The 20,997-nt window shown below is 38.2% G+C and overlaps 1 protein-coding gene across 7 annotated transcripts in view; it reads left to right on the top strand.

Moving 5' to 3' along the window:
- The window catches only part of WDR7 (WD repeat domain 7), a 429,516-nt gene that overhangs the window by 105,681 nt on the left and 302,838 nt on the right, over positions 1–20,997 (top strand). The gene's annotated exons all lie outside the window — the stretch shown is intronic.

The following is a 20,997-nucleotide window of genomic DNA, read 5'->3' as shown; positions in this document are numbered from 1 at the left end:
AAAATAATCATGATCTTTTAACACATAGGATACTCGTTATTAACCTTGGTTGTCATGTGATCCAAAGATATTTTAAAATTAATGTCAGTCTCTGACATAATTACAGGTATGATAAAAACAGAAAGAGTAATATTTTTGATATCATAATAATTCTACTCAGGATTTTAATTGCTTTCTGAATGCTGTCATTTTTAAACTGAGAACAGCAATCAGGTAATTTTTTTCTTTTCAGTGATTATTGGTATGTTAAAATATGTACTCTCTGGACTCTCTAAATGGTTAGATCCTTTAAAAATAGGTAGCTTAAAATTAGTATTTTAATTGTAAATGTTTTTGTTGAAAAATTTTTGAAGTCTAACTTTTGGATGGGAAGCTTTATGTTTTCCTAGCTTTTTAAGTTGGATATATTGAATGTTAATTTAACTCTTTTCCAGTAAGTCCGTGAACATTGGTTATTGTAATGTGTTCTAGATTTAATTGTACATAAAATATTATATGTGCATCTCCTTCCTTACCAACTTTCCTAGATTGCTGAATTTTTTCCTGATTTGTTTCTTTATCATGTTTTTCTGTCTGCTATTTTTTTTCTAACTGGTGCTGGCACAGCCTTTCTCTGCTACTGTATTCCTACTTTTCTTTAATGTATTGATGTATTTGGTTTTAGATCTACCACTTCAACATTTGTGTTCCATTTGACTCACCTTCACTCTCCTTTCTCTCTCTCTTTTTTGTGCCCTCTTTCAGACTGAACAAGTATTTTTATTTTATCCCCCCCCATGTAATTGTTAATTACACATCCGATAGTATTCTTTTAGTCCTTATCCTAGAGATTAAACTATGCATCCCCAACTTGCTACAGCCTCAATTTATGACTTTTGTAATTTCTCTGATAGTGCTAAGGCCATAGAACACTGTAATTCCATTCACCCCCTCTTCCTTTACATTTTTGTTGTCCTGCATTATGATTCTGCATGTATTTTAAGCCCTACAAGACATTATTATTACTGTTTTGTACAGTCAATATTCATGAGTATTTGTCCTATTTAACCATTATGTTGTTATTTATGTCTTCCATATACCCATGCTTTTATCTGGGATCGTTTTCCTTCTGCCTGAAGAAGTATTCTTATTTTTGTTAGTGCAGGTCTGCTGACAATAAATTCTCTCAGATTTCGATTGTCTGAAAGTGTTATCTGCCCCGCTTTGTTTTAAAGATATCAGCCATCATTCTTATTATCACCCCTTTCAGGGTAGTTTACCTTTTTTAAAAAATGATTTTTTCACTTGTTGCTTTTAAGATTTTCTCTTTTTCTTCGTTTCTTTTTAGCAGCTTAAATATGATTGCCAGGATGGGGTTTTCTTTGTATTTATCCTGCTTGGGCTTTCCAGATTCTCTTGAATCCCTAGATTTGGGTCTCTTATTAGTTTAGGAAAATTCTTGACCATTATGTTTTCAAATACTGCTTCTGTCCCATTCTTCTTATTTTTCTTTCAGCAACTCCAATTACGTGTCTATTAGACCACCACCCTTTTTTTTTAAAACTGTGTCTCATTGGTCTTATGTTTTCTTTTTCTGGTCTTTTTTTCTCTGTGTTTTAGTTTGAACATTTTTGATTTTCTGTATCACTAATGTTTTCTGCTGTGCCTATCCACAGTTAAACTCATCCATGAGTTCTTTCCTTCATTTACTTTTACTATTCTTATTTCTAGAATATCCATTTGACCCTTTTTCTTTTTTGTAGTAAGTATATATAACAAAACATTTGCCGTTTCAACATTTTTTGCACGTCCAATTCAGTGAAATGAATTACGTTCATCATGTTGTGCAACCATCATGACTATCTGTTTTCAAAGTTTTCCATCACCCTTAACAGAAGCTCAATGGCTCCCTAAGCAATGGCTCCTCCTTTCCCCCTGCCTCTCACCGTTAGTAACCACTATTCATCCTTTTATGAAGATTCCAGTTTTCTGGTGAAATTCTTCATCTTTTTGTCTACTTTCTCTACCATTTTCTCTATTTCCCTGAACATACTAATCATAGTTATTTTAAAATCCTTGTCTGCTTACTGCAATATGTGGATCACTTTAGGGTCTCTTTTTACTGGTCATATTTTCCGCCATATGTTCTAATCTCTTGGCGTGCCTAGTAATTTTTTATTGAATTCTAGACATTGTGAATAAAAAACATTGTAGCATGTTCACATGATATCCTTTTCCAAGTAGACTATGGGCTGATCAGCTTAATCTAATTAGGAATTAAACAGAGTTGAAGCTAGGTTTCAGTTCTGTGAATCTCCACCTACTCATGATTTTACTCCCACCCCTGTAGTGTAACCCTCTAGGACTTCCAGCAGAGAGCCTCTAGTGTTCAACAGGGCTCCAAGCCTAGAGTTATTAGTTTAATCCTTGTCTTCTCAGCATGGCAACTCTGCCTAAAGCTCCATTTTGATTTTCAGATGCTGTCTGCTTAGCTGCTTAGCCTCTTCTCACAGCTTCAGTATTTGGCGTGAAGGGAAATGGCTCTGTGTCAGGTTCAGCTTTCTTCCTCTCCCTTCTCACCAGGATCTTGGTCTTTTAAATCTTCAACATTTTTTCCAGCCCTGCAAGACTGCAAAGCAGTTGTTTTCGGTGTTCTCAGTAACAATCCTTCCTACTGCTTACTTGATAACTCCACTTTTATTTTTCAAAGGCAACTTAAGATCAACATGTTTAAAATTGAACTCACAATTATCCTTCTCAGAACATTCCATTCCTCATTATTCTCTTCTACCTAGGGCCTGTCACTATGAGTTAGAATCGACTGCACGGCATTGGCAACGGGTAAGGTCTGAAAGCTGGCCTAAAGGTCAATATGGCTTCAAGCTAAGAATAGTTTTTACATTTTTAAAATGTTGTTAAAAAAAAAAAAGAATATGTGAAAACTTTTGAGGCCCTCAAAGCCTAAAACATTTACTATTTGGCTCTTTATTGAAAAAGTTTGCTAGCTCTTTCTGTCCTAGTAAATGTCACCATCATTTGTCCAATATAGGTATAGATACCTTCCTTTCCCCTGAAAAAAACCAATCCAAAGCAAACAGTTTCTTTTTCTTTTGGTGACCCTTTTTTAAGTTTTTTTTTTTTTTTTTTATTGTGCTTTAAGTGAAAGTTTACAAATCAAGTCAGACTCTCATACAAAAACTTATATATACCTTGCTATGTACTCCTAGCTGCCTTCCCCCTAGTGAGACAGCACACTCCTCCTCTCCATCCTGTATTCCCTGTGTCCATTCAGCCGGCTCCTGTCCCCCTCTACCTTCTCATCTCGCCTCCAGACAGGAGCTGCCCACATAGTCACATGTGTCTACTTGAGCTAAGAAGCTCACTCCTTACCAGTATCCTTTTCTGTCTTATAGTCCAGTCCAATCCCTGTCTGAAGAGTTGGCTTCCGGAATGGTTCCAGTCTTGGCCTAGCAGAAGGCCCGGGAACCATGACCTCTGGGGTCCCTCTAGTCTTAGTCAGATCATTAAGCCTGGTCTTTTTATGAGAATTTGAGGTCTGCATCCCGCTGTTCTCCTGCTCCTTCAGGGATTCTCTGTTGTGTTCCGTCAGGGCAGTCAGTGGTTGTAGCCAGGCACCATCTAGTTCTTCTGGTCTCAGGCTGATGTAGCCTGTGGTTTATGTGGCCCTTTCTGTCTCTTGGGGTCATATTTACCTTGTGTCTTTGGTGTTCTTCATTCGCCTTTGGTCCAGGTGCGTTGAGACCAGTTGATGCATCCTAGATGGCTGCTTGCTAGTATTTAAGACCCCAGAGGCCATTCACCAAAGCGGAATGCAGAATGTTTTCTTAATACGCTTTGTTATAGCAATTGTCCTAGATGTTCCCTGAACCTAGATGCTACTCTGACCTTCAACGTGTCAGGTTGCGTTCAGGAAACTTCTTCTGCTTTTGGTTTAGTCAAGTTGTGCTGACCTCTCCTGTATTGTGTGTTGTCTTTCCCTTGACCTAAAATAGTTCTGGTCCACTATCTAATTAGTGAATACCCCTCCCTCCCCACCCTCTTAACCATCAAAGAATATTTTCTTCTGTGCCCAAACAAACTTTTGTCATTTTTATCTCCTTCTCAAATCAATCTTTTTCTCTCTGCCTTTGCCTACCACCCCTCTAGTGCATCATCTTTCCCATAGATAATACCTTATAACTGATCTTTTTACATTCAGTTTTGTCCTTCCTATTTCCCCCTCCCCCCATATATGACACTTGCTGCAAATTCTCTCTTAAAATAAAAGTGTTTCACCATATCCGAACTGTCAAAACTAATGACCTTTTCTCAGGTTTCTTCAACCTCAACCTCTGTAGCGTTCTTTCTAGAACTAGTTCTTTCCTTGGCTTTCAATCATATCATTTGCTCCTGAGTCTAGCCCCTAACTCTCATCCTTCTGTGGTCTTCCTGCTTGCTAAATAATCACAAAGATTAGTCTATAATTTTTATTGGAAAATTATATTTTCAGTATATTTTTATTGAGTGCCTATGTTACAGATGGTTCCCATTAGTGGAGAATAGTAATTAGAAACCAAGAGCTGGTTGCTCCACATACTCATTGTTCCTGGGGTGAAATTGCTTCCAGGCCCTATCAGTGGACAGAGCTAGATAATATATGCATGTTTATATACATATACGTATACATATACATATACACAGACACATCATTAACTGTTTCTATATCTATCTACCCAAATATATTAAAAATATATATATATTACATACCTTGAATTAACAGCATCACCTCCAACCCAGCACCATAGTCTTTGTTCTAGCCTTCCCTCATCCCGCTCCTCCTGTCATATTTGTAACTCTCTTCTAAAGCTGTGAGAAACCTCACTCCCAATATTTTTAACGTGTTTACTTATTTTGCTCACTTCCCCCATTTATGTAAACAGTCTTCTTCCCACCCCTAATCATTCTCCCACCTTTCAGGTACACTAACCAAAGTTCATCTCTTGTAAAGGGAAAGGAGCCTAATTTCTCTCTGATTTTTTAAAAATTTTTCTTCTTTTCACCTTGTTTCTCTTAAGTCATCTGTTGTGCTGTTCACTCTTGTATTTCTTCCAGATTAGATTTTATTTCTAAAGTGATGCTTTCTTTTATTTCTAACTCTATTGAATTCTGTCACTTGATTTCAGAGTTTTTCTAGTTCTCATTTATGTTATTCTTTCATGTTATGAATCATTTTCAATGTCTTTTAGCTTGTTTTGAAATAATACATTTTGGTGTGGTTTTGAGCATGTCTTCCTGTTTCATTTTTGTTTTTGTTTTCTCTGGTTCTTATTCTTCTTTTTCTTACAGTAATTTTGTGTGGGATTTGACTGTAATACTTTTTTGCTGCTCATTTTTTGTGAAATGATTTTTCCTGGATTTTTTTTTTTTTTAACAGTTCATACAGATAGCTTTTCTAACTTTGCAGAGCTTCCTCTTCTGTTGATTTCATGTGCTTTGAAAATATGACAGCTTGCTTTGTGAGATTTCCTAGCACTGTTCCTCTCCCCCTTCCCTCCACCTTTTCCCCGTAGTACCTATCAATTTTCGTTACATTCTTAGCAGTTTCTCCTCATCGTGGGCCCTTTCCCAGAAGAGTGGCCTAGTTCATCAGTGTTGAAAGTGCACTGGAGCTCTGATGCGCCAGTCCCTCCAGACATTTTTACCATGAGCTGAGCTTCAGTCACTTGCTATGGAGGTGCATGAAACCCTTCCTAGCTTCAGCTGCTGTTTTCAAATTGGCTCAAGTGTTTTCTGGTAAATATCTTTTAGCTGTTTTGGGGTTTTCCTATTGTTAGATCTGTCAGATGCCTCACTGCTTCCCTTCGTACCATAGAGATGCCTGTTACCAGGCAGACCTTGTAAGTTATTGGTGGTTTTTCCCATCCACCTGAATTCACAGGAATATTTTGTCACTTAATTTTGTTGGAAATGTTGTCAGTGGCTTTGTTATCTAGTTGGTTTGTCTTTTTATGTGGGGATTTGGGAAAATCCAATAGCTAGGCTGTCATCACTGCCATGATCTTCCCAGAATTTCTTGATGTCCCTGTATTCTTGATGTTATGCATAAAATTCAGTACAATGAATTAGTTAAGGAGAAATTGTATTAAACGTTCATTTTCTTTATTTTAATTGTTTATTGTTTGAACTGGATGAAGCACATCTTGAAAGATATATGTATATTTTTCTGTTTCTGGATCAGTTTAAACTACCAGTAGTATATGAACTTAAAGAACATACACTTTCTGTTTATGTGAGTAGGTCTTTACCCTACTGGCAGGTGAGGGATTGGCCTGAGTTAGTCAGTCTGAGTTGGAATTTTCCTCGTGTATTGCCCCACCTTTTGCCTACACCCTACAAGCTCATAACATAGTGGCTCATAAGAGTGGATTTAAACTCTACAGTGAGCAATCAGTGATTTCTTTCTTTTTTTTTTTGCCATTACTTCTCTCTCTAGTGTTTGTTAGTTGGTAGAAACATAGAATTTAAAATTATCTTAAACTTCTAGAATGAGAATTTGAGAATTTATTGTGGTGCTTTTGGTAGAGATTCCTTAAGGATAATAAAGTTAAAAAAAAATTGGGAGCCATCAAGGTAAAATTAAAAGCTTTAAAGTAATTGATTAGGTATAGATATGTAGTTAAGATAATGTGGTCAATTTCTGAACATACGTTATTACATTAGTTGCTAGTATCATAAATGCGAGTAAACACGAGGCAGCGCATGAAGTCTGGCAGGCTGACCAGCCTTCCTCCCTCTCTCCCTCTTTTTTTCCTTCCTTTTATCCCTTTCTTCCTCTTTCTTTTTCTCTCTTCCATAGTTCATCCATCATATTAAATTAATCACTCATCTCTGTAAAAATAGTTCACATGCTTTTAATGTGTTTCACCCTAATGCTCTTGTTCTCTCTCCATATCCGCCTCACTTTCATAGGCCTCTCACACACTACAGGAAAGCACACTACCTGTAGGTTGTGAATGCATGCACTCCTTTATGTGTAAATGTGTGTGGGTGTGCATCAGGTGTGGATATTTCAGAGAGTTTGGAATGAATACTTTGGAAATTTCCAACTCAGGGTTACCTTTCCGCCAACTTTTTGTGTGGTTGGAGGGAAATGAATTTTAGGTTCCTGTGAGCACAATACCAATTACTCCATTAGGGATCTCTCAAAACTAGCTAGATATTTAATTTATATGTAGTAAATTTTTGGTGATTACAGTTTTTGGTTTTCTTCCCTCCTTAAGGGTGTTGGAATTAACATGATGGGATTTGTTGTGATCATTACATAACATCATCAGATAATAACGTACACAAGGGAACCACCCTCCCTGAAATTTAACAAGCCCCGTGGCTACAGTGCCTTATTGGCCCTGGGCCTTGCATATAATAGGTATTCAATGAATTTATGAATTTAACTCATAGTTCATATTAAATATAATACAGTACAGCATATTATTCTGAGCCAAGAAAATAGCATTCTTATTCTATGATGGCTTTAAATTCAGAATCGTTTCCTTTTCCCCTGGAAATACATTAACAAAAACACACTGTACCCAAAAAGAAATTTAGATTGTTATGAAAAGTGTATGAGAGACAACAAAGGAGAAATTTATTTCACCATCTCCATAATAAATCATAGAGCAGACTGCTGAGAGAATGGAGCACTAGGTAGATTAGGCCCTAAGACTGTCTCAGCAGCCGTGTCTTTCCAGCCCTTGTGTGTGATACTTTATATTTAACTCTTATTTGGAAAGGTATTGTGAAGAAAATTGATAGAAGTGTAAAGATTTCTGTCTAAATATTAATATTTTAGTACTTTGGGGAAGAAATAATTTCTAATGTACTTGAAAAATCTGTTCCTTATTAGACTGTATAAAAGATTTCAAACTTCTTGACTTTTACAGCTACCTTTAGAAAATAATTAAATCAATCTAGTTCAGTAAACATTTTTTGACTACTAGGTACTGTTTTAGTCCCTGGAGAGCCCAAATGAGTAAGACATGATATTTACCCTCAGGAAATAGAGATATAATGCAGGGCAGTAAGTGGGCTGGCTAAGAAATGTAAAATATATTGCAGAAACCCGTCCTAGCCTAAGGTGATCAGGTCTGGCTTCTGGCTTCTTGGAGGAGGGATATCTCATGCTGAAAAATGAGTATAGTCAGAGGATTTATAAAGATGGGTTATAGAATGCATTCTGGGAGGAGTGGATGGCATAAACAAAGAGGTCAGACATACCATGGTATGTTCAGTATTGCTGGAGGATCAGCTGGGAGACAGGCAGAGGTAGAAAAGGAGGTTAGTTCATGTTGTATCACATAAAGGTGCATAAACTTTATCTTTCAGGTCAGTGGCTTTCAAACTTTTTTGTAAAAATTAGCATTAAAATCCTTTCCTCAAAGAGAATTCTATATGAAATTCTATATGTAAAACAGGTAAGAGGGAATATTCCCTAGATGAAGTGGAAGTGAAGAGGAAGGTACTCACAGCCACTTTCACTTGTCTCTTCTTCATTCCCTCCTCCTGTCCCCTCCACTCTGCCAACTCCGTTATTTCTTCAGAATCCTTATAGGTCTTCGGAGCACAGTTTGAAAATCATTGTGTAGGTAAAGTGGAGCTATTGAAGAGTTTTCAGATGGTGAGTGGTAGGTTCACATGTGTGTTTCAGATAGGATACTTTGGTGACTACACCAAAGATAGGTTCAAGAAGCTAGGATGAGGGATCTGGTTAGGCCACTGTTACACTATATCAGGTAGCATCATGAGGGCCTGAACTAAAACAGTGATAGAAAGAATAGAGGGCTTAGATTCTAGAATCGTTCATGAATTATATTTAGCAGGACCTAGTGATTGATTAGATGTGGGTGGTAAGGAAAGTTGACTCACAGGTTTTCTAATTGGGTGATGCCTAGAAAGTGTCAAATGTGATATCAAGTGTAGGAGCAGGTTTTGTGGGGGACGATGATGAGCTGCTTTGTATATGGTAAGTGCGAGGTTCCTATGGATATGTATGTCAGAGGTGTCCATCAGGCAATTCAATTTAAGGGTGTGAAACTTGAGGAAGGGGTTTGGTGATGGATATACAGACTGTGGACTCTCCAACATACAGATGGTACTGAAAACCATGGAAATGGGTGAGATCATCCAGAGATAGCAAATGGGCTGAGATAGGCTCTAGGGGATACCAGCTTAAAGTGGAAGGAGAAGAAATGACTGGAGAAGGAGTGGTGTGAGGAGTATCAGGACCAGCGGAATGTGCTGACCTGCAAACAAAGGGAATCAGGAGTTTAGCTGTGTCAACTGCAATAGATGTTGGGTGTTAGAAGGATTGAAATGTGTCTGTTAGTGAGGTCATTAATATCCTTTTCCAAAACTGTTTCCCCATGATGTTGGGGATGCAGGCTTGACTATAGTGAACTAAGGAGTAAATGAGAAAGTGTGGAAGTAGAAACAGCAAGTGTAGAATACGTTTGAAAAGTTTACATGAGAAAGGCAGGAGAAAGAGAGTACCTAGAGGTAGATGCAGTTTTGAAGACAATTGAGAATATTTGTGGATTGAGACTAAAGAGCCAATAGAGAGGGAAGGTTTGAGATGAGAACAGGGAGGAAATAAGTGATGAAACTGTGTCCCTCAGGGAATGAGAGGTTGTAGATTTCAAAGAAAGCAGGGCCGTTGGCTTTGATCTGGAGGAGGGAAACCTTTTTTTCTGAAACTGAAGAGAAAGAGGACAGGCTGGGTGCCTGGATGGGTATTTGTTTCTGTGAGTAGTGGACGGGTACAGAGAAGGAGGAGGGAAGATTGTTTGCAGGGAGTGCGTGTGGGAGCACCTGAGTAGGGGACTTGATGGCAGCGGAAAGGACTTACAGAGGGCGTCAGAGGGGAATGAGATAGGGGCTGAGAACGAGTAAAAGAATTGGCTGTGAATGAGTAGTAGCAACAGGCCGCTATTAGCTGAAGAAAAAGGTATAGGAAAAAATAGAATCTTTGTTCCATTATTCTTCATTTCATGATAGTATGACATCTGATTTGAATACTGAAAGTCTGTAGGAAAGTAGAGTCATGTAATAGCTTAAAATTATAGTAGCAAAATATATGAATTGCACCTTTAGCATAATTAACAGATGTAACCATAGTAACTCACTTTGTTATTAAATGACCATTGTGTCATTTACCCTCCTACTTTAAATCCATTTACATCTGTAAGGAGGCCTCTTGCCGACCAAGCACATACCATATACTGAAAATCATTGACCAACATAGGTAGCGAAATCTCTAGGATGATAGCTGTCAAGCAAGGCCATGAGGCAGTGACAATAGTTTTGAGGTTTTTAAAATTTACAAATGTGAAACTCATGAGATGATTTAAATGACATGGTATTGTAGGCTCTAAAATTAACTTTGGATGGAATTATATTCATCAGTCAGTCATCTCTGGGAGACAGTGTATTGCAAGGTCCAAGGATAGGAAGTATAATGCCTATGTAATGATGGTGGTTGAAATCCTATACAATGCCTTCAGTAGGCTGGACTAAGCGAAGTATATTCAAAGATCTTTCCATTAATGTCTCTTCCATATATCTCTCTCTACTTATTTTATATGAAAATACCCATCAATACCTGGCAGCAACCAGCGTTGGTGAAATCCATATTTTCTTAGGGGAGTGGATGGGTGGAAAGGAAGAGGTAGAAAAAAGAAAGGGAAAAACAAATGGAGGGGATTTATGTGCATAAACCAGATTTTCTTCTTACATGATGTAAAATAACTTGGTTCCCCTGTGTCCTTGTGGGGCTGTCCTGTACATCATAGCATGTTTACCATCACCCCTGGCCTTTGCTCACTAGATGCCAGTAGCAAACCCCTAGTTGTGATCACCAGCGATGTTTCTAGATGTTGCTAAATTGTTCCTTGGTGCTGGGGAGAGAATTGCCCCTGCTTGAGAACCACTGCTCTGTATCAGAATCAGAGCTCCTCAAAGGACCATGTTATACTCCTGCTTGTATTTCCAGTGCCCAGCATAAAATACTCATTGAATCTCTGTGAATAACCCCACATTTGAGGGTTGTTTAATGTGGCATAGACTCACCCTCCCCATCTCTAGAATCTCTACAGAATGAATGCTGTTGTTGTTGTTAAGTTCTTTTGAGTCTGTTCCAACTCATATCGACTCTGTGTACAACCGAACGAAACACTGCCAGGTCCTGTGCCATCCTCACAATCGTTGCTATGTTTGAGTCCATTTTTGCAGCCACTGAGTCAATCCATCTTCTTGAGGGTCTTCCTCTTTTTTGGTGACCCTCCACTTTACTGAGTATGATGTCCTTCTCCAGGGACTGGTCCCTCCTGATAACATGTCCAAAATACATGAGACAAGGTCTCCTCATCCTCTCTTCCAAGGAGCACTCTGAGTGTATTTCTTCCAAGGCAGACTTGTTCGTTCTTCTGGCAGTCCGTGGTATATTCAGTATTCTTCACCAACACCGTGTAATTCAAAGGCATCAATTCTTCTGTGGTCTTCCTTATTCGTGTCGAGATTTTATATGCATATGAGGTGACTGAAAGCACCATAGCTTGGGTCAGGTGCACCTTAGCCCTTAAAGTGACATCTTTGTGTTTTTTTAAAACACTTTAAAGAGGTCTTTTGCAGCAAGTTTACCCAATGCAATGAGTTGTTTGATTTCTTGACTGCTGCTTCCATGGGTGTTGATTGTGGATCCAAGTAAAATGAAATCCTTGAGAACTTCAATCTTTTCTCTGTTTATCATGCTGTTGCTTATTGGTCCAGTTGTGAGGATTTTTGTTTTATTTGTGTTGAGGTGTAATCCATACTGAAGGCTGTGGCCTTTGATCTTCACTTTCAGCAAACAGGGTTGTGTTATTTGCATATCACAGTCTTCCTCCAATTCTGATGTGCTGTTCTTCTTCATATAATCCAGCTCCTCAGATTATTTGCTCAGCATACAGATTGAATAAGTATGGTGAAAGGATGCAACCCTGTTGTATTTTAAACCATGCAGTATCCCCTTGCTCTGTTTGAACAATTGCCTCTTGTTCTATGTACAGGTTTTGCATGAGTACAATCGTTTTGGAATTCCCATTCTTCACAATGCTATCCATAATTTGTTATGATCCATGCAGTTGAATGCCTTTGCATAGTTAATAAAACTCAGTTAAACATCTTTCTAGTATCCCCTACTTTCAGCCGTGATTCATCTGACATCAGCAATGATATACTTCTTTCCACATCCTCCTCTGAATCCAGCTTGAATTTCTGGCACTTCCCTGTCGATATACTGCTACAACAGCTTTTGAATGATCTTCAGCAAGATTTTACTTGCGTGTGATATTAATGACATTGTTTGATAATTTCCACCTTCTCTTGGATCACATTTTTCTTTGGAATAAGCACAAATAGTGAATCTCTCCCAGTCCATTGGCCAGGTAGCTGTCTTCCAAATTTCTTGGCATAGATAAGTGAGCACCTCCAGTGCTGCATCCATTAGTTGAAGCAAATCAATTGGCATTCCATCAATTCTTAGAGCCTTGTTTTTTGCCAGTGCCAAGTGCCAAGTGCAGCTTGGACTTCTTCCTTCAATACCATTGGTTCTTGATCATATGCTACCTTCTGAAATGGTTGAACATCGACCAATTCTTTTTGGTACAATGACATCTGCTTTTGATACTTCCTGCATTATTTGATATTTTGCCCATAGGATCCTTCAGAATTGCAAATTGAGGTTTGAATTTTTTCTTTCAGTTTGAGAAATGCCGGGCATGTTCTTCCCTTTTGGCTTTCTAATGCCAGATCTTTGCACATTTCATTATAATATTTTACTTTATCTTATCGATTCGCCCTTTGAAATCTTCTGTTCAGCTTTTACTTCATCATTCCTTCCATTTGTTTTAGCTACTCTACATTCAAGAGCAACTTTCAGAGTCTCTTCTGACATCAATTTTGGTCTTTTCTTTCTTTCCTGTTTTTTCCTTTCTTCATGTATGATGTCCTTGATATCTTCCCACAGCTCATCTGGTCTTTGGTCATTAGTGTTCAGTGTGTCAAACCTGTTCTTGAGATGGTCTACAAATTCAGGTGAGATATACTCAAGGTCATGTTTTGGCTCTCCTGGACTTGTTTTAATTTTCTTCAGCTTCAACTTGAGCTTGCATATGAGCAATTGATGGTCTGTTCAGCAGTTGGCGCCTGACCTTATTCTGACTGATGATGTTGAACTTTTCCATCATCTCTTTCCATAGATGTAGTCGATTTGATTCCTGTGTTTTCCATCCGGTGAGGTCCACATGTGTAGTCACCGTTTATATTGTGAAGAAAAGGTATTTGCAATGAAGAAGCCATTGGTCTTGCAGAATTCTATCATGCAATCTCTGGCGTTGTTTCTGTCACCATTTTCCAACTACCAGTCCTTCTTTGTTTCCAACTTTCGCATTCCAATCACCAGTAATTATCAATGCATCTTGATTGCGTGTTTGATCAATTTCAGACTGCAGAAGTTGGTAAAAATCTTCAATTTCCTCATCTATGGCTTTAGTAGTTGGTGCGTAAATTTGAATAATAGCCGTGTTATCTGGTCTTCCTTGTAGGCATATGGATATTATGCTGTTACTGACAGTGTTGTACTTCAAGATAGATCTTGAAATGTCCTTTCTGACAATGAACATGATGCCATTCCTCTTCAGTTTGTCATTCCTGGCATAGTAGACCATATGATTTTTTGATTCAGGATGGCCAATAGCAGTCCATTTCAGCTCACTAATGCCTAGAATATCCATCTCTATGTGTTCCATTTCATTTTTGACCACTCTCAGTTTTCCTATATTCATACTTCGTGCATTCCACATTCTGATTATTAATGGATGTTTGCAACTTTTTCTTCTCATTTTGAGTTGTGCCACATCAGCAAATGAAGGTCTTGAAAACTTGACTCCATCTATGTCATTAAGGTAGACTCTACTTTGAGGAGGCAGCTCTTCCCCAGTCATATTTGAGTGCCTTCCAACCTGAGGGGCTCATCTTCCGGCAGTGTATCAGCCATTATTCAGCTGCTAGTCATAAGGTTTCACTGGCCAGTTTTTTCAGAAGCAGACTGCTAAGTCCTTCTTAGTCTTTTATACTCTGAAAGCTCCACTGAAATCTGTCCATCAAGTGTCACCCTGCTGGTATTTGAAATACCAGTATCCAGCAAAATTTTCAACAAAACACAAGCCACCACAGTACAACAGACAGGTGCGAATGCTGAGGACCTCTTAGTGTTTACAATTACTGAGAACATCTAGGAAATGTCAGGCAGATACAGGAAGACCCCGACTTCCTCCTGTATCTCACCGTGGACTAGTTGTGTGACCCTGGGTGAATGATTTGACTCCAATTATCTTAGCTTTAAGTTGGGTATAATGAGGTTGTAATAAAGATTAAATGAGATAATATATTTGAAAACATTTATCACAATAGGTACTCAACACACACTGGTTTAATGCTTTTGGCTGATTGATTGAATCATTTAGCACAAACTGAGTGCTAGGCCTCAAGCTGGAACTAGTTGGAGAATGTATTAATCACACCCACACCCAGCACTTGCCCCAGCGGGGAGGAGTTCCTACTGGAGTGTGGGAGACAAGTATGGCTGGCAGTCACTGTGGTGAGCTTGGTACTGCTTAAGGTATGAACACAGTGGGAGAGGGTCCTCGGGAGATGGACTGACCTGAATAGTTGTTTGGAAGGCTTTTCTGGAGAAAGAGACATTTGCATAGAGGAAGAAAAGTGGGGAAGAACACCCAGGCAAAGATAAGAGTGTGTGCAGATATGGATGGAGGTGGTGAGTGAGCCTAGTGAGAATAGTGACCTATGGGCTGAGTCAGGCAGGATTGAGAGAACCCAAAACCCAAACCCATTGCCATGGAGTGGATTCTGACTCATAGCAACCCTATAGGACAGATTCAAACTGCCCTGTAGGGCTTCCAAGGAGCACCTGGTGGATTTGAACTGCCAACCTTTTGGCTAGCAGCCGTAGCTCTTAACCATTATGCCAACAGGGTTAGATGAGAATCTATTTGAGCATGACTATTTCTAAAATTAGGAATTGCTCACCATGGTGACCCAGGGTAGACCGGAACAGTTTTCCTTTCTCCTTTTCATTTTGTCGTTATTAGTCTTTTTTCGTACCAAGTCAGCTTCCCAGAAGCTTTCTTGTTTCTACTCATTCACAATGAGTTAAGAAGTTTTGGCATACCCAGGGAGTATATGTCAAGTTATTATAGAAGTTCTTTAGATTTTTACAGTTTCTTTCCTACAGTTGGTTGAAACCATTTTCACAAGCATTTAACAAATTCGTTTGGGATAAAAATGAGCTGAAGTTTACTGTCTGTTTTACCAGTGAAAGTAAGGCTCCTTGTGTTATCTGTTAGCTCTTTACATCATCTCTCTGAGGTAAAAAGTCATGAATTGATACTTGGGAAATTAACTGATTCATATACAGGTCTGTATAATGGGGGACTGAGGACTGCCCTGCCTCCAGGGCTCCCTTTGGGAAGAGTTGAAAAATCAATCTCTTTTGCCCGACTGTATGGAAACTGTTATTAATCTTCTAATCTCTTAATATATTAATACCATTTGGATTTTATTATCCAAACATTATTATCCAGTAAGACATGGCCTATAGAAATATCTTGAGATTATTTTCTTTGTAAGTGGCATGATCTAAGCATTTATGTTTATTACTTAACACTTTACTTTTACTGAATAATTTACATTTTATTTATGTCATATGAAATGAGTTACAATATAGCATCAAACCTTAAAACTCATAGAAAAGTTTAAATATCTCTTTTGGTTTATTGTTATTAATTAATTTGCTTGATACTGAAAACACATGAAAGGAAGTAAAATAACACCAACTCTAATTTCTGCATTGTCATTCATACCTAATCATAAAAATGCCATCCTATCCAAAGTCAAAGAGTTAATATAAGTAGATTAGTATATTGTCTAATTCCAACTTAAATGGATTCTCTGAAAAATAGTTCATCTCACGTCCAGTGTTACCCTAACCATTAGTATTCAATAACAGCAATGTACCAGCAGAGGGCACCAAATACCCATTTCAGCCTCACACATTTTCTTGACGCTGTTTCTGGTTTCTGTGCCTTGCTCCCCACTCTCCCTTCTCTCTCTCTTCCTTCCTCCCTCCCTTCCATCCTTTTTCTTAATACTTAAAATAGTTAATATTAAAACCATATTGTGGAGACTTTTTGGTAGATTTTCACTTAGCTCATTTTAGAATATTTTAAAAGTATATCAAAACCACTTTGTTTTTATTCGGTGAACCTTTCATGTTTAACATCATGCATCAGCATTTCAGAAATTCTTTTCTGGCTTTTATTCCATAAAATATCCAAAATCAAGAGTAAAATTTTTTTTTTTAATTTGTCTTTCCTACCAAAATATTTTTAAGTAGTAAACCAGTTCTTCATAACATACTTAGGAGATTAAAAATTGTTTAGAATGAGCATTGTAAATAATTATCTTGTAAGATAGTATATTAAGATTTTTCAGATACTTATTTTTCCTTACATTCTATTTTAGGGTTCAGTATTGATATTTACAGAAGCGTGTGTGTGTGTGTGTGTGTGTATGTTAGATTTACCACATTTCCTAGCCTTAGTATTGTTAATCTCTAGTTTCAAAGCAGATTTACGTATACGTGTTTTTAAATCATCCACTCTTCTTTGTTATAATTTAGCATCAAAATCAGCCGACGTCTACAATATTCCTTGGCATAAATTAATGATATCTTTAGGTAGAAATTTGACTATTAGTATCAAATATAATTTATTATTATAGCATAGATTGGACTCAGTGCTCTTTCAGGAAAAAATAATAAATTATTTAATAGGTAACTTTGAAGATAGTCTTCAAAACTGATATGAAAACGTTGAATCAGAATTAAGCAAGCTTTTAAATCAGGACCATTAAAGTGAATGGTAAAAGAGTAAAATTATTGCCAGTATTTTAAAATTCTCTTAGTCATTGGGTAAAATGAAATACATTTAAAATCTCATTTTAACATTGGTTTTAGAGGACAAAGCTATCAGATGGTTCAGCAGACATGGTTTAACCTTGTATATATTCAAATATACGATAATGATAAATGTTATAACGGGTACATCAGCATTTTCTCTTCTGTAGATTGTGAGTTATTGCCTTCATATTGCTGGGGGCCACTGCATGTGAGGTGTATGTGCGCACGTGTGTGTGCTGAAAAATACCCTTGCTGAAAAAATAAATTAATCTCATGATCATAATTCCAGCATTTTCTTTTGATTTTCACTCTAGCTGTAATTTTGCCTGGCACTCTTAAATGTGGTTGCCACAGGTTCACTTTCAGTGATGAGCGAGTAATTCAGTAGTTTATTCCTATATTGCACTTTTGTAATATTTTAAGTCAGGTTCCTTATTTAGATATTAAATGGTTAAATCTGTATTCTTCCTCACAGGGAAAATATAAAGTTATAATAGGTTTAATATTTACAATGCAAATGTCAAATACATCTGTCCTACTAGGCTTTTGAGGAGCCCTGGTAGCTACATGGTTAAATGCTCGGTTGCTAACCCAAAGGTTAGCAATTCAAACCTACCAGCTGCTTCAGGGGAGAAAGATGTGGCAGTCTGCTTCTGTAAAGATTACAGCTTTGAAAACCCTGTGGGGCAGTTCCACTCTGTCTGAGTTGGAATCTAGTCGACGGCAACGGATTTGGCTTTTGTCCTTTTTTTTAATAGCCTTTTAAGTAAGTGTGTGTGTATATGTATGCATGTATTTTACATTTACCATTGAGTTTTACTACCAAACTTGAGATCATTTCCTTTGTATATATCTTATAATTTAGCTTTCCTTATTACCCCTCTCAAGTAAGTATTTAAATTATTACTTCAAGGACAGACTATATTTTCTCCCAAGCATCTTGCACTTTATAGTCACTGCACAAATATTTGTGGAATTGAACTTAATCTTTCTCCATGATAATGTGAAGGTGAGGTTGTGAGCCCACGTTTCAGATGTTCTTAATAAAGGTTGCTGAGCAAGCAGGCTGATCTCCTGTTAAAGAACTTACTGGACTAGATAGCCCGTTTTTGAAATTGGCAAGAATATCAGATGGTTTGAACGAGTTAGTTTGCTCTAGGTACTTATGTCTTATGATTAAGCCATGAGATCCTGGGAGTTTGATAGTTTTTTTTTTTTTTTCGTTTTCCCTAGGAAACCCTGGTGGCGTAGTGGCTAAAGTGCTACGGATGCTAACCAAAGGGTCGGCAGTTCGAATCCGCCAGGCACTCCTTGGAAGCTCTATGGGGCAGTTCTACCCTGTCCTATAGGGTCGCTATGAGTCAGAATCGACTCGATGGCAGTGGGTTTGGTTTTTTTTTTCATAGTTCATCTTAGGGTAACATGTCAGACTATCAGACATGTCAGTGATCAGCCCTGCCTGCCATCTTTGTGCATTTGCAGTAATCTGTAAAGTACAGAACTGGGTGCTTTAGAAGATATTTGAGCGGTCATTTCTCCACGCATGTAGCTAAAATCTTATCTTCACGGCTTTGCTGGGTACCTGTATCTTGTACTAACAGAACTTTGTTAGGTCAGGAAAATCCACCATCAGGGATTACGGGTCATACGCCGCCAGATTTAGTGACATCAGAGATTATGTTATAGCTCACCTGCGGGATTTGGGATGAGTCGTTTTCTTTCCTTCAGTCTCCCCCGATTTCCTCAATTGTTTCTGTTATTGCTTTCTTCCTTTTTTACCCTCTCTTTTTCTGACTGTGGATTGCTGCTAGATAGTTTTTGCCACAATGACATAATTGGTAGTACTGAAAAGTTGTGATAAGAGCAGTCGTGAACAATCACGTCCGGATATCGCAGTACCAGACGCTAGATAACCTTTCAGTTGTCCAGGCTCACAGGCTGTTTGCTGGCACACCTTCTAGGAAAAAAAAAAAAAAAACAGAAAACACTGGCAGCTTGGAGGGTGCTGAAAGGGCCACATGTGTGGGTGACCTCAGATGAGAGAATCAAAGAGTCTGTCTGTGTCCTCACTCTTGCCTTTTTTCTTCAAGCCATTGTTGCTGCTTCAGTATTTTTCCCCCAAAGTGTCTGAATTTATATTCTTTATATCTTCCAAAAGGATTTTACAGGTCTTTACTGGACAGATAATGTCCACTAAAGCACCGTGGCGGGCTCTCTGTTTTACCTAATGTTGGTATTAGCCGTTCACTCATACCTAGTGTCAGGCCTGTCTACCTAATATTGATATGAAAGAAAAAAAAAAAATTTTTTTTTTTTTTTGATATGAGGTATTTTATCTTATGCTACCCTAATGCCTAGCATACTGCTTGGGCCATGGTGACAGCTTAGTATCTATAATTAATCTAACTAACTGACTGATCCTTAATATTTGGAAGTAACTAATGATGGTGGTAACTATCATTATTGATAATAGTTATCGTATGAATGATATTCTATTAGATATAAATATTTTATTTTCGCGTATCTTTCACTCAAGTTAGTTTCAATAGGTGCAAAGTATTAAGCATAGTGTCTGAAATTACACATTCAGTGTTTGAAAAAGTGAATACAAAGCACATTGCTGTGAGAAATGAAAGGGAAATGTACACATTCTTCACCCCATCCCTTTTTCTCCAGCCCCAGTGCTATCGCATACCTTTGTTTTCCCTCATCTGGATGGCTTCTGTTGCCTCTCAATTCATATTCATGGCTCTGGTCTTGCTTCTTTGCAACCAGCTTCTAAGTTGCTGGTAGATAAACATTTATAAGGTTAAATTTGATCATGTTACTCCACTCTAAGCCTTTTAGAAAGTGGTTCTCAAGCTTTATTGCATAACTGTCACCCAGGGCACTCCTTAGACAGATTCTGCCCCATTCCCAGAGATACTGAGTCAGGTCTGGTATCCAGCCCAGGAACCTGTATTTTTAATAAGCAGCCATCATGGTTCCTTGGGGAACACTTTTAGTGGTCCCGCAGCCTACAAGATAAAGTTGAAAAGCCTTAGTGTGGCCCTCTGTGCTCCCAAGGTGCCATGCCTTGCATTCTTCCTCTTAGCCACTTGGGGTTTTGTCAGTGTCTTTTCATGGTGTTTCCTGGCTTTATCCTTTTTCACACGTTGCTACCTTTCTGCAAGGAGTGCCTTTTCATAGCTCAAGTTCCCCCTTCTGTGGGGGTCTCCCTGGCCACTAAAGGTGAGATTGGTACTTTCTTCTTTATGACCCTTATTGCACCTTGCAGTCCCCTTTGTTTATAGCACCACCACAGTACATTGCAATGATTTGTTTACATGTCACTGTCTAACTTAGTTTTAAAACTGTATCTTATTCATGTTTGTAGCCTCAGTGCCTCTGGCAGACACAGGACATAGTAAGTATGAGGTGAATGTGGAATGAATGAATTAAATACAGGAACAAGAGTCAGAAGGTCTTGATATGTATTTTTTAATTTGTATCCTGTGCAGTATAAACTTATCATTTTACTTATGCTCAGTGGTTTAGAGCTACGGCTGCCAACGGAAAGGTCGGCAGTGCGAATCCACCAGCCATTCCTTGGAAACCCTGTGGGGCAGTTCTCCTTTGTCCTGTAGGGTCGCTTACAGTCAGAATTGACTCGACAGCAGCGGGTTGAGTTTTAGTTTTTAGATGCACCTTAGGTTCTTTATCTGTAGCATAAAAATAGTATTTATTTTCACCCTTCCTGTTAATATCATTCATTCAGTTCAGAGTAAAAGTTTATATAAAGAAGGCGGTGATCAGGAGTACTTGAGAATTTTAGAAATGCTTTTCTAAAGAGGAGCTACCTGATGATGCTTCTTGAGGGATGGGTAGAAGTGTGTGGCAGTAGGGAGACTGAGGAAAGAGCAGGCTCCAGCCATAGCGTAACGCAGAGACACCAGTGCCCAAACTGCATG

This window comes from Loxodonta africana, chromosome 11, assembly GCF_030014295.1.
Source record: "Loxodonta africana isolate mLoxAfr1 chromosome 11, mLoxAfr1.hap2, whole genome shotgun sequence".
Lineage (NCBI taxonomy): Eukaryota > Metazoa > Chordata > Mammalia > Proboscidea > Elephantidae > Loxodonta > Loxodonta africana.
The sequence above is the reverse complement of the archived record's forward strand: the minus strand, read 5'-3'. Positions and strand labels throughout refer to the sequence as shown.